Consider the following 14,757-nt stretch of genomic DNA (forward strand, 5'->3'; position numbering starts at 1 on the left):
TAGAATGATGATGAAATTATATTTTTACTTTCATATTTTTTGTTCTTAAAAGAAACTTGGTTAATCCAAGTTTTCATAGGATTTGATTGAGTTATTGGACAATGAAAAGTGTGTTGCGCAAATTATTCCTCTAATGATATGTTATTATTTAGTAATCGTCATCAATAGTATTAATCTATTATGTGTATATAAAGTTAACTAATTAACGTTTTTCTTTCCTTGTACATGAAAGTGATTTATAAGAATTGACACCTTAAGAAACTTGGTTGTTTCTCTCAAGCAATATTTGGCTGTTTAAGAAACGTGTTCTATCCATTTTAATTTATTTATAATTTAACACTACAAAAATAAGTAATTTTATCGGAGGTTATTTAGTTGAGGTTTTAATAACCTCTGGTAAGAAATACATGTACCAGAGGTTTTAGAAACCCTCTTAAAATATCAGAGGTTTTTTTAAGAACCCCCATGAAATTTGGATCTTCTTTTATTTCTTTCATTTTTCTCCTCTTTTATCATTTTTAGTTAAATAACTTTGCCTTTCCTGTTACCTCTTTTTCATCGTGTTAACCTATGAGGAAGAAAATTCAGGCTTCTCGTGCGTCACCACCGTGCCTCCACCATGCCTTCGCGTGTGTGCCTCCATTGTGCCTCCATTATGCCTTCACCATTCTTGTTTGAAGTTCAAGGTAATGAACTACACATAGCAAAAACATACGAGAGTTCAAATTTTCTTTTTCCATTTTTTTCTTTCTTTGAAGCTGCTCCAAAAGATCAGATTCTACTAAGGAAGCTAGGTGCCTTGGATATTCTTCGAGTCTCATTGTAAATAATGCATTTCTTAAGTTCAATTTTGATTTTAATTATTCTCTTTATCTTTATTCATGATTCATTACTTCTCCACTGATCAATTCTTCTTTCTTTGTTTTTCTCATCTAAATTGACTTTGATTCACTTGATTTGATTGACTATAAAATTTCTTGCATTTCAACACTGGATTTGACAGTTAATTTCGTTCATGATAGTTTTTCTCGTTAATTTTAGGTTTTAAATTTTCGAATTCAGAGTTTTACTCAATCTTTTTCTTCATTTTAGTTTCTATACACAATTTATGTTAATAAAAACTATTTTACATCACCAATTCATTCATTGAGCCATTCCATAGCAAAATACGAAGCATGCCTTGCACATTCACACATAAACACTTCACTGTCAAATACCAAACCAATACTGATAAGCAAAATTAGTTTCTGTACATGAATAGTTTAGTTTTTTTCTTTCATGAAAACATCTGAGTATGCTTGACTACTGATTGCAATTTGCATAAGAATTTGATCTACATATCAAGGTTAATTAACATTTAATGCAACCCATAACCAAAAGTATGAAGTAAATTATTCATTTGATCATGGTAGAGTATGGCTCTCTATATGTTTTAGGCATAGATGTTGAACTACACATATCCTGCTTCACTTTGTTTTAGTCATTCCCAATCCTAAGAGCAAAAGTTCCTTTAAATCTAGTTTTTAATATTTTTCTTGTGCACAGAACAATTGGTTTGATCTGTTTTGAGCAAGGTTGTAGAGGAGTTTGACAAGTGAACAACAAGCCAAGGTGAAAAGGTATGACAATTTAATTACTCATAATTTCCTTAGTTTTTAGATAATCGACCTGTCCTGTTATAAGTGTCCTGTTATAAGTTTAGTATATTCCTAGTTGTACTGGTTCTTACTTAAGTTGACTTTGTTGGCAAGTTGTTCTTGATTTTCTTCACTATCTTGTAACTTCCTAAGCAAAAGTAACTTTGATTGATCTTGTTTCTCAAAGCAGTGGGTCTATTGTGGCAGATAAAAGGTAACATAACTAGTGTTTAACATATTCAAGGATCTTCATGAAACTTAAATAGCTATAATTCTTATAACCACACATTTTTCGATTAGAAGAAGAAGAAGATTCATGTGGTAACGAAAAAGAAGATGGAATTCATAAAAGTCAAGTTAATGTTATGGTATAAAAAGAAGAGGATCACATTCATAAAAATCTAGCTGCTAATGATGAATCGCAAAGGCAACTTCTAAAGCAGAAAATGCTCTTTGATGAAAAGCAAAGAGAAATTGAGGTAAAGAATCAATGATGATACTTGCTACATTTAATCTTTGCAATTTCTTAATACAATAGTTAATATCTCATTTATTATGTTATGCTTGCAATTTTCTGAGATGCTTGTTTCCTGCCTCCTATATTAATTTTAGGTGTATAATCACTGAACATTTTAGGCATTAGTTACACTTTATTTACAGAAGAAACTATACTGCTACTTATCCTCCTGATGGATAAATTAATTTTTCTTATACTAGTTATATTTTGTTTATTTGAGTTGCATTAGCCATTGCATGATTATGCAGAAGGGACAAGCTAATACCACTCTTGAATTCGTAGAACAGTGAGAGAGAAGGGAGTAATATGGAATAAAACAATTTAGGAATTGTTATTAATATGAGCATCGAGAAAGAATACAAGAACTCTTCTCCAATCTACAATCAATTAATATATATCGTTAAAAGGAGGACGAGTTTCCCACTGAACCTGGAATCTTACCTGTGAGATTTCCATTTGAGATCACAAGAGGTAGGGAAGACGAGGTAGTACACGATTTTCTACTTCACTTGTCTGTGTAATATTTAAACCTTTATAGCTGTAATCCTTATCACTAGATATTTACTGATAGCTTCTGTAGTGGGAGTTTTTTCATAAATTTCTCTTGCAAGATTCTAGAGAGAATAAGGGAGCAATATAGAAGATCTAATGTAGTAGAATATCCATTGGGAAGATGACTTGATTGCCTTTTATAGTATCTAATGGGTCTTGTGCATCTGCTACTTGAACAATAGAATTATAGAAAAAAAAGGCAAGTATTACTATAATTTGACACAACATTCTTATGGTGAATATACTTTGAAACCTAAATGTAACTAGCAATTCTGCAAGGTGGAGGTCCAAAATCTAATCTATTTTCCTTGTATGTAGTCAACATGCACAAAACAAAATGAAATCCATAAACTTGTATACAAAATTTGAATGTAAGTATAAGGAATATTACTGTTTATTCTGATTGTTTGATACTTTATCATTCCATTGTTTCAATAAATGCCTAGGAAAAGATGAGTGCCTTCTATTAATCAACATGCATAGAAAACATGTGGTGCCCTCATGGGATTCCCTTCGAATTAGGTGAGATTGTCACACCTCTTCCCATCATTGTGATATTATGTAAAACATAATGGTAAAAAAATAGTGTAAACCCCTCACCCTTGCCCTCTCATTTTCACAAGCATGCAACATTAATGGACTTCCTTTGCAGTGCAAAAGTTTGCATCTGTTACACTCACAAGCTTTAACATCTCCAACACTAGGGGCAGTTTCAGCCACTTAAACTCCCAATGGTTGGAATTCTACCATTTCATTTAGGATCAATTCATTCTCCCCTGAATGCCAACTTTAGGTTTTTATGTTTTTCTTGTATTTTTTTTCTTCTAATTGTAGAGTAATTTTTTTTAATCATAAATGAATTTGGGAAACTGTGACTTGGTAGCAGAGTCGTGTTTTTGGGGAAGTCTGATTCTAATAATGAAAGTTGTGTTTCTCGATCTCTAATTTTTTAAATAATATCACATATAAAAGAGAGAAAGAGTAAAACAAACATATTTAAGTCACAATAAATAAAAATAATGAAAATTTATTAACTTTTAAATAATTAATTAAGTTTAAACTTCTAGTAAATTTAAGTACTTTTACTTGAATCTTAAATAAATTCTTTTTATTAAGTATTCAAACTTTTTATATTTTTTAACAGATTTTTTTAATTAAGCCAATATATTTAATTTTTGTGTTAACTATATTTTGTTTAATTATTTGTTTTCTCATATTAAAAATATAATATTTTATAGTTAATATAAAGTAATATTGAAGTTAGTCTAAAATCATGCAAGTCTCTGTTTTGGGTATAACATTATCTTATGTTGGAAATAGGTCCAGTGAATTTCACCCAGACACGAGAAGAGTAAGGCGTGAAGGATCCTACATTTATGAGGAGTTTATGCCAACTGGAGAGACAAATGTTAAGGTTTGGCAGTTTTTAGATTTATGTTGCTTTTTATTCTTTGTTTGAAAAATCATTATCAAGTTCCTAGACTAATGCAATTATCATTTAATTGCAGAGTTGTTACTTAAAATGAAGGAAGATGAACTAAACTCAATTATTGTTGAAATGAGACAGCATTAGGAGTTTCAAACCCCAGACAGGACAGTAGTGGGGGTTTTAAACCCCATGCAGTAGTGGGGGTTTCAAAAACCCCAGATAGTAATAGGGGTTCGAAAATCCTGGGGAGTTATGAGGGTTCCAGAAACCTTAGGCAGTAGTGGGGGTTCCAGAAACCCCAGGCAGTAGTGGGGGTTTTGAAAACCCCCGATAAGTTGTGCTTTTCCAGGGGTTGATAAAAACCCCTGCTAATCTGTTAGCCACGCTGGTTCTTCCGGAGAAATTCCAAACCCCTGGTAAAACCATTAGTGGAGGTTAAAACCCCCAGAAATGCCAAATATAACCCCACTAAAATTAATTTTTTTTGTAGTGTAAGATAGTATATACTTGTAAGAAAATTATTAGTTAAATAAATTACTATTTTGTTATGAAAAATAAAAAGATAATAAATAATAATATTTTTTATACTTAATGATAATTATGCAAAGAAATAAAATTTTATTTCAAAACTCATTGTAGTACATTCGAATACAAGGAGTCAATATACTATATCGTTTAAAATTCAAGAAGGTTTAAGTTGAATAATAAATTAACTAATAAGTTAGAATCATTTTAGTTTTGTCGATAAGTATCAAGCAAGACCGAAAAGTATCAAATAAGGTTAATAAATACGGACAAGACTAAAAAGCACGAGGTAAGGATGAGAAGTGTAACATCCCGACCAGATATTACGGATTTAAATAATAATATAAAATAAGAAAATAAAATCACATTTATTATAAATCCATTTCCCAAAAACGCAGGAAATTTCAAATAATTTATTTCATAATAAAGATAACTCTAAGTTCAAATCTTCTCAAAATTCAATGAAATACCAAAACAGTATCATAATAGATTACATCTTTATTCCAAAACCATAAATGATAAAACTCTATAAAATTGTTCCCATGAGTTTTTCCCGCTCCGCTGCTAAGCCTTACCAGATCCACCTGCAACATCATCTGCTCCCGTGTACCGCGTACACGATCATCGCCAAACACAAGCAGATAGGGTGAGCTAACAAAATAAACATATATATATATATATATATATATATATATATATATATATATATATATGGCACAAATATACCAATCACACAATCACACCAAAGGAATTCCATCCTTTGATATCACATCACATGGCCACCACCATGTTATTTGTGTTCTACATCTTCTAGTGAGTACCTCAAGGTGTCTTGCTGCCATACCTATCGGCCACAACCGATAGAGCACGTGCGGGAAACCATGCTACGAATCATACACCGTAACTCCAGGTGGAGTTCCCATATACGAACATAATCCGTAACATCCCAAGACTACCAAACTCGTCAGTCAACTATTGAAGAGGGTAATCTATCTTGACCCATCCGTACTGGCCACAACCAGCACACTCACACCGGCAACACTCGCCAACCCGAGCTCAACTCAAGGGTTCCTCGTGTTCATCCGCCATCTCGTGCTCAACTCGAGGGATGCCATTCCGAGCTCAACTCGAGGAATGCCACGTGCTTAACCCCTATCCCGAGCTCAACTCAAGGGATACGTTTTGAGCTCAACTCAAGGAACACCAGCAAGCCAACCTTTAAGATATCCTAGAAGCCTCGTAGATCACGCACATCATAGCAAGCATAACACCAATCTGCTGCAGCAAAATCGCCTGGCAGGGGACATGTACCGCCAGGCGCTGCCGCTTCTAGATCGCCTGGCGGGGGACACGTACTGTAACATCCCTAAGGAATATTATGAATTTTTAATAAATAAAAATAGAAAAGAAGATTAAATACCTCATATAGTAAAATATCATTTCCCAAAAACATGGGAAATATAAACAAAAATTATAACTGTAACATAATACAAATGTTCACAATTATTCTATTACAAAATTTACCAAAGTTCAACATAATTAAAGTTACATCAAAATCTTAAAACAAAAACAATGATTTCAAAAGCCCAGGTAGCCCCTGCTCTCCGCCTCTAGACATCTCCTGGCCCACCTGTCAAATCATCTGCTCCCGGATAACGAGTTATCCGATCATCGCCACACACACACAAAAAGGGTGAGCTATGCACAATATATAAAAAAAATACATGAATATAAATATGTTCCCCAACCCAAAATAACATAACTAAAATTCTCATACTTTTCAAATCACCCAGCCATGACCTTATAGTCCTTCATGAGTCATATGCATGAACTAGGCCTTGGGACTTCACTGTGCTCCCACGAAACTAACTCATTCGTGGTCCAACCCTATGAGCCTAACCCGCTTATAGTTCTGCCCTACAGAATCCTCATCTGTAGTAAAACATCCAAGTCTTCTCAACTTAGACCCTGGCACGCACGCAATCACCATACTAAGGACTCCTCGCCCAATAGTAGCTGACGGGAACATAACAGTTCCTTGCCCATCGTGCGCCCGACACATGTAATCACCATACTAAGGACTCCTCACCCATTAGTAGCCGACGGGAACTCAACCAGTTCCATGCCCATCATGTGTCCAACCACCAAGCACATCCCAGACCCCTATTGGACTTAGTCCTTCAAGCCCAAACGCCACACCACATGCATATAATTCCTCTACTTAGGATAAAGTAGCCAAATCACACCCACAAGCAAATACAACATGACAAAATCGCATAAACTCACTTAAGCCAGGGACACTCACCCAAGCTAAGCCCTCAGTCTCGCTTGGGCTAGCTCACCTCGCCCAAGCGAGCTCAAAATAGTAGCATCAACACGTCATCTCGCTTAGGCGAGATCCTGTCGCCTGGGCGAGCCACACATTCGCCCAAAACCACACCAAAACCTCGCCTAGACGAGTATTCAACAAAACACACAAGAACACACTTCGAGAACTCGCTTAGGCGAGCCACTCTCGCCTAGGCAAGAGTGTCTGTCGCTCAAAACTCAAAACCTCTCGCTTGGGCGAGATATTGCGCTCAAAACTCCCAGGTTCTCCTCGCGACCTCGCTTAGGCGAGTGCCTCTCGCCTGAGCGAGTGACCTTGTCGCTCAACCCTTTTCCTGGTCGCCTAGGCGAGAACCACGAACCAGGACCCAATGTGAGACTCTGCAACTCTCGCTTAGGCGAGGTGGACCCGCTTGGGCGAGACTTGCAGGTTTTCGAGTCTGTTTTACGCACTCAAATCACCCAACTTTGCCCAATTTGCACCACCAACAATACCAAAACACCATTAACACATTACCAAGCACAAATAATGGCCACAATCATCTGAACATGTCCTATATCATCCATTCATATTACCCAACTCGAGATTAAATCATCTCTACCCATTCCATACCAAAACCCTCCCTCTAATCACAAAAAAATGCATAGCAAGGCTTTGCACACAATCTCAACCAATCAAATTCTGAATCACAGCACATACCACACGAGTTCCATGACATACAATTTATCCAATGCATACACCTAAAATAACAGCACGAAAATTAGGATAAGCTCCCCTAACCTGGAAATAGTGATCAAAATTGAGAAAGACAGGACCCTTGATTCACAATTTCCTTCTTGCTTTAGCCCTTGCACACCCAAAACTCAACTCACACTCTCAATCCCGTGCTCCTCTCTATACCAGTTCACCATACTGCCAAAACCCTTCCTTTTACCTAAATTTTAGCTTTTATAGGTGCCTTTAAGATGGGTTTTAAAAATAAAACGAAATTGGGCTTAGTGTGGGTTTTAATTCCTCTTCAATGTTAATTATTTGGTGGTTTTCCAACCCTCTTGGCTGCCCCATTAGGTTCTCTCTACCTTTCCACATTCATTCCAAACTAAGTTTAGTAAAAATAAAGGTTAAGTTCTGTCTACCAAGGTTTGAACTCGTGACCCTCCACTCACAATGCCAAAGCACAATACACTCCAATCAATATAAGTTTACATTACCAATTCCATACTCATACATATTATTAAAAATAATTGGCATACATAGGACTCGAACCCAAGTCCTCTCACACAATAAAAGTACTCTTAACCACTTGAGCTAGCACTTTTCCACATCATATTAAATAATAATTAATGCCATAAAGGCACTTTCTACCCTCATTTATTACTTAATTAATTATTTAATTAATTAATTTTTACGGGTCTTACACGTACCACCAAGCGCTAAGCGCCTTAGTCTTCTCTACCACTGCACCTATCGCCTGACGGGACTTCCTCTGTTGCCATGTGCCACGTGCCTTAGTATTTACCGAACTGCAGGCTCCGCCTGGCGCACCCCACCTTACCGCCAGGCGCCATCGTGATTCAGAACCCCCTTGTTTCTATGTTGTCGCTTGGCGGGTCGATCACCACCGCCAGGCGCTACACCAGTACTTGCACAGTACTGGTTTTAGTTCAGGTTCAAGCACACTTCACACAGGTTGTTCTCATTTGCTCACATTCTAGAGTACACCTAATGAAAAGCATTGCCTTCTATAATGTTCCAAGCCTCGTAGCACCTCACATGTGCATTCATCCTCTAGTCATATAAACCATCCCAAGCATGCTTAAACAAAATATAAGCAGCAACACTCTAACAATTTTAAGCACATGATCTTATGCACCAATGCAATTTAATATGGACACCCATGCCTTCACCAAACCAATTCTCCACATGTGACTAACCCAAAGGAACATTCAAATTGATAGAGACATACCATATAACCCAATCATGCTTCATTAGAAGTTACTTGAACTTATCAAGAGGTTATTCATGCATTTTAACGACTCCAAAATCAGCAATATTGAGTAACGTATATCTCTAGCTACTGACCTCGAAATCAATCTCCACCGTTCAAAGTGAAGAACCACATGTTATGGACCACCTGTCAAAATTTCACCTAAATCAGACGGTTAACAAACCGAGAAATGTAGTTTTACGAAAACTGCATGAACTAGAAGAACATGGTAGCGCCTAGCGCCCAGAAGTGAGGATGTGGCGCATGGAGGGACTAAAATATCGCCCGACGTGTGCGCAAAAAGTACGAAAAACAACATTTTTCGTGAACAGAACACCACGTGCATCGCCTGGTATGGCGCCTGGTGGCCAAATGGGTGCCGCCAAGTGGTTCCTGCACCTGAGAACCTTACCCCCTTCACAACAACTCTGATTTCCATCAATTTCTGACTCCATAGGATACGAACCCAGTTATTAGGACTACAGTTCATTCATAACACTTTCCATTCACGAATTCATTCACATTTTCCCCTTAGATTGCTACCACTATAGAAATTCCCAATTATGAAACCCTAAAATGTGAGTATGTCTCATTCCCTCAATTTTTATGCTTATCACGCCCCAAATTTCACAAGTTTTCACTTCGATTTGGTTAATTAATAATCTTATTACACTTCCTACTAGTCCAAATCTGCCCAGAATCCAGAAAAACATCAAAATCAAGCCTCATGGCTCCCGTCGCCTGGCGGTTCAATCAATACCGCCAAGCCCTTCATAAAAAAACTCAAATTGGGTTGAACAACAAGCGTCGCCTGGCGGTCCCATTCGTGCCGCCAGGCGGTTGCCCTTCGCAACCCAGAAATGCAGTTGAAATGGTATGAGTCGCCATCACCTGCCAGGCGGTTTTTGGAAAAATTCCAGAAACACGATTCTCAAGCAATGCAAGGGATAAATCATACATGATGAGTTATAAATCATGCAATTATTCATAGAACTACAATTAAACGTGGTATAACTCCCCTAACTCTCTAATCATTTTGTTTCCTCTGAATTCGTGTTCCTTACAACACTCTAATTTTCCAGTCTAAAAAACCCTTCCAATTGATTTAGTTTGCCTTTTTATTATGGTCCTTAATTGTGGTTAATGGCCAAAAACGAAAATGGCATTAAAATGAATGTAATTACCATTCAAATTCCATTATGAGTTGTTTTTCAGTCACTTTTGCCTGCTCTTTGGCTAGCTAGGGTTCCTATGCCCCTTCACCTTCATGCCACAAGAAATTTTGGCAAAAAGGAAGCTTAAAATGGTTTTACCAAGGTTTGAACCCATGATCATGCTAATACCAACTCAATACACAACCATTTAACCAATTCATGTTTCGTGATGATTAATATAATTCTATGATTATATTATCACTCAACATGATCAAGCATATTATCAAAAATAATAATAACTTAAATAACACACAAATGACATACATAGGACTTGAACCCAAGCCCTCACACATAATTAAGTACCTTCAACCACTTGAGCTAGTACTTTTCCACATCATAACAATCCGCATTAAATCCCTTTAAGGCTCCTACTACCCCGCATTTATTAAATAATTATTTAAATTTCTCGGGTCTTATAAGAAGTAAGTAAGGTCGGAAAGCACCACCTTACTGACAAGTAACAAGTAAGTTGGACGAAGCTTAAAAATATCAAGCAAGAACGAGAAGTGCAACTCTTATCAATAAGTACTAGGCAAAGCTAAGAACACCTCAACACAATGTTTAAAATTATAATAAACATCATAAATGAGCTTTATTATTTTAAAACACATTATCTATCTATAAACTATTTTTTAGAGTTCCTTGACTTCTTTCTTGGAGTTCTCATCTTCTGTTTATTTGTTTGAAGATCGGAGACCGCTAGGGTGATCCTCTTCCTTTTTGTTTGATTAGTTTATTCAATCATGTTAGTTGAATTTCTGCTCGTTTTCCTGTGGGTCTTCTCTGTTCTGGCTCGCATGTGACTCTCCTTTGGTTGCATTTGAGGTTTAAACCCTCCTTATGAGTCTTTGTTAGTAAGTGATCATAATGGCAGGTCCTGATCGTTTTTGTGTCGTTCTTAGATATAAATAGAGCATCGTGGGGAGCTAAGGTGTTTTGATGTTCTTAGAGTTGTTTGAGTCTGCTTAATCATTTTGCCAGGTGAGGGGAATAATTCGTCTTGGTTTTTAATAAACATGTGTTGCATGTTGTAAATCGATCCATGAAATTGGTTGAATTTTTGTGGTGTGTGATTATGAACCTTGGGTACCAAGATTAGGGTGGAAATGTGCTATTTTTGCTCAAGCAAGAGGAATCTCACTTAGGTGACAATAGCCTAGAATTCCACTTTACTCTTTGTTCGAGTTGTCCTTCAAGCGACAACTCGCTCAAGCGATAGGCTTCTCGCTCAGGCGATAAAGCCATTGTGACTTATTTTGCTTCTGTAAAATTTTAGCTAAAGTGAAAATTTTGTCGCTCAAGTGATAGCGTTTGTTGCACAGACGATAATGCTCTAGAGTTTATTCTAGTTTTTGTATAAAATGTCGCTCAGGCGATAGGATCTCGCCCAAGTGAAACCCTGGTTGTTTTAATTTTTTATTTTCCAACGTGATTGAATGTGATATTACTATAATATGAGGTATGACTTATGTATGATTGATTTTGGTATACTGAGACTTGACTTGATATGTATTTGTATAATATGAAAATATGATTATACATGATTGTGAAAATATTATTGTGAAATTGTGATGATAATGTGTTTGTTAATATATACGAGCATTGTATGTGTTTAACGTAATTCCATGAGTCTTATGAGAAGATTTTATGGTGGTGTTATTTTAGTCTATGCATTCTAATGATCATTCATACTCAAATAGAGTATAATGAGTCATGTGGTGAGAGTATGAGAAGGTCCTAGTCTATGACATGATAATGACCTTAGATAATGATGGATTAACGTTGTGTGTGGTACGGTGAAACCCATTGACAATTAATTAAGAAGTTATAAATAGTAAGTGTGGATTATAGATGATATAAAACTTGAATTACGACAATTAAAAATGTCGTAGTATAATTCGAATAATGACAGTTCAAACTGACGCTTTTCACATTGAATTTGTTTCCCACTAATTAAATTATGACGATTTTAGCCGCCTTATTTTACATCCCAAAATTGCCATTTTATACATTGCAAAATATGGCAGTGTGCGCGACAGTTAAATTAAAACAACCACATTTTGCTTTATGGCAACACGAATTACGAAGGTTTTTGAAACAACTACAAACGTAAATTACGGCGGTCAAAACCGTCACATTATACAAAAATAACCACCACAATTTACACAATTTTTTTAGTGAAATTTTTTTATTGTTTGTACCCTTAAATGACTGTATTAATATATTTTAATTTTGTTAACCTACCTTTGAATATTATTATGAAATATCTTATTTTATTAGTTTTTTACCATTAAAATGGAATGTTATAAATATAAATTTAAAGGTAAATACTATTATTATTATTATTTTTTAATTTTTTTTACATGAGATCCGAGTATGTGACGAGTGAATCAATTATGTGGTTACGATGAGAGAGGGGGAATCGATTCTGTTCAAATATTTGAATTTTTTTTAAATGAGAGCATCACTTCTCTCATTCTTATAATTCATTTCCAACCCTAATCTTCATCACTTTTGTCCTTCGAAACCTTCTCCCATAAACCATTGGCACTCCTCCAATACTTATCTCACCAACAATAGGTTCACCGATTGCAAGCTCATAGATACATTACAATTAGAGGATCAAATAAATAATGTTATCTACTTGATGTAGTTTTTCTTTTATCTTCTCACTTTTGTGGGTAATCCTAAGAATAGTTACTTGCAAATTCACTTATTCAAACAACATTGACACTGATCTCCCATCCAAATATAACACGAGTGTTGAAACATTATTGCAAATACCTCCACATTCGATAACATGACCTTCAAAATCCATTAAGATATAGCGGCCAAGACTTTCAAATACATAAACCAAACCCAGAGTCCAAGACTTTCAAAATTGTGAAGTGATCGTGAACAAAAAAATTTTCAAATACCAAGATTAACCATTGTAAAAACAATTTTAACTTTTCAAAAATATTTTTTAAATGAATATACATATTACGTCCATAAATTTAAAAAATTAAGTATCCAGTAAGAAAGTATTGGAGTTGGAAAATAATTTAGATTCTGCTACTATAAAAGAATGACAAAATAAACTGCATTTTTTTTAAAATCACTTATTCACTTAAAAACTTCCGTGACTTATTACATGATTTGATCTTTGTAAGTCATAATAATATCGTATAGTCAATATTTATATCTCAATTTTGTAAAAAAAATATTAGTTTTTTCATTTGTTTATTGCTGCAACCTGTAATGAGTAAGTTAGTCATTTATTTCTGCACCCTGTAATCTCAATCTGTATCCACGTGAGTTGTCTTTGTTTTTTTCCTATGCACTCATTTCTTTCATTCTTCCTTGAATTTTGTTTCTGGCACAATGTCGGATGAAGGGGTTAGTTTCCGTAACTATTTTTGTGTTTGTTATTGTATATATTCATTTTAAAAGATATTTGAATTTTTTATAATTTTAAATTTATTTTAAACTTTGTATACATTTTATATTATATAATTTAATTTTGTTTATTTTATAACGTGAAATTAGAAATTTGATTTTGTGTTTTTAAATGTTCATTACAAAATATAAATTTATATGTATCGAATTATACATTCTAAAACATAAATTTACTTATGTTTAATGTTCTATACTATGCAAAACGCCTCTCAATTACATTGGGAATTGAAACTAAAAATTCCAAACTACATAATGCAATTTAATTTTAAATGAGATTGTACATTCTATAATATCTTCAGATTGTAAATTCTACAACTTAAAAAAAATAAATAAAAAATAAAAGGTAAAATTGTAAGTTTAAAATGTATTGTGGAATGCAGGATGAAAATATGAAAGTTCATGAAAGTGTTAGTTAGAAAATGGGCTTTGTCAACAAAAATGGGCCTATCTGAATCATTTCAGCATTTTCTTCCTGCACCCCACAAAAGTTGTAATTCCCAAACTATTTTTACTACAATTAAAATAAAAATCATTAAATATCATTATTCTTTATACTTTCCATAGTGGGTGTTGTCTCAACTAGCCATGCAAGGGGAAAGGAGACGCAAAGGTAAAATGGAATATTTGAATTTAGGGGGTGCGGGGACAAAAAATGGGGGTGCATGAAGAACAGCCCATTTCAGCAATTTATAAACATCTCTATTCAATTGGTCAAGATGACAGAAAGAACATTTATTTTGAAATCCATTCAAAACTGTTCCACCTATTACCTTTAAAACAATATTATTGAAAAAAAAATAATAAAACTCTACATTTATAATCCCTTCACGCCCACAAGTTTTAACCTTTTCTTCTACTCTTGATTCTTTCTTCAACCTGTATCAAACATATCCAACAATTACGGCACGTGAATGCTTCTATTAGGAAGTTTCACTGGAAAATAATTATGGTTGAATACATTTATTATAAGGAATTGATTTGAAGAAGATTTTTTTTTCTTAAAAAGGTATTTTCAGGTCAATTGGAGAAATAATAGACTTGAATATATATATATATATATATATATATATATATATATATATATATATATATTGATTTGACAGAATTGTTGAGTTTTGATGGTTCTTTT

General features: G+C 34.7%; 1 long non-coding RNA gene across 2 annotated transcripts; it reads left to right on the plus strand.

The window, feature by feature from the left end:
• Nucleotides 1–421: 421 nt before the first annotated feature.
• LOC114168990 (uncharacterized) lies at nt 422–12,174 on the plus strand. Of its 2 annotated transcripts, XR_003600800.2 has the most exons (5): nt 422–686; nt 1,546–1,619; nt 1,828–2,116; nt 4,027–4,120; nt 4,215–12,174. It is a non-coding gene; the product is annotated as an uncharacterized LOC114168990 (long non-coding RNA). The 2 variants fall into 2 exon arrangements; XR_003600798.2 differs by lacking the exon at nt 1,828–2,116 and having other exon boundaries at nt 452–686; nt 4,215–12,173.
• The last annotated feature ends 2,583 nt before the right edge of the window (nt 12,175–14,757 follow it).

The sequence above is a fragment of the Vigna unguiculata genome, chromosome 11, assembly GCF_037176805.1.
Source record: "Vigna unguiculata cultivar grain cowpea cultivar isolate G323 ecotype 2 chromosome 11, ASM3717680v1, whole genome shotgun sequence".
In the NCBI taxonomy this organism is placed as follows: Eukaryota; Viridiplantae; Streptophyta; class Magnoliopsida; order Fabales; family Fabaceae; genus Vigna; species Vigna unguiculata.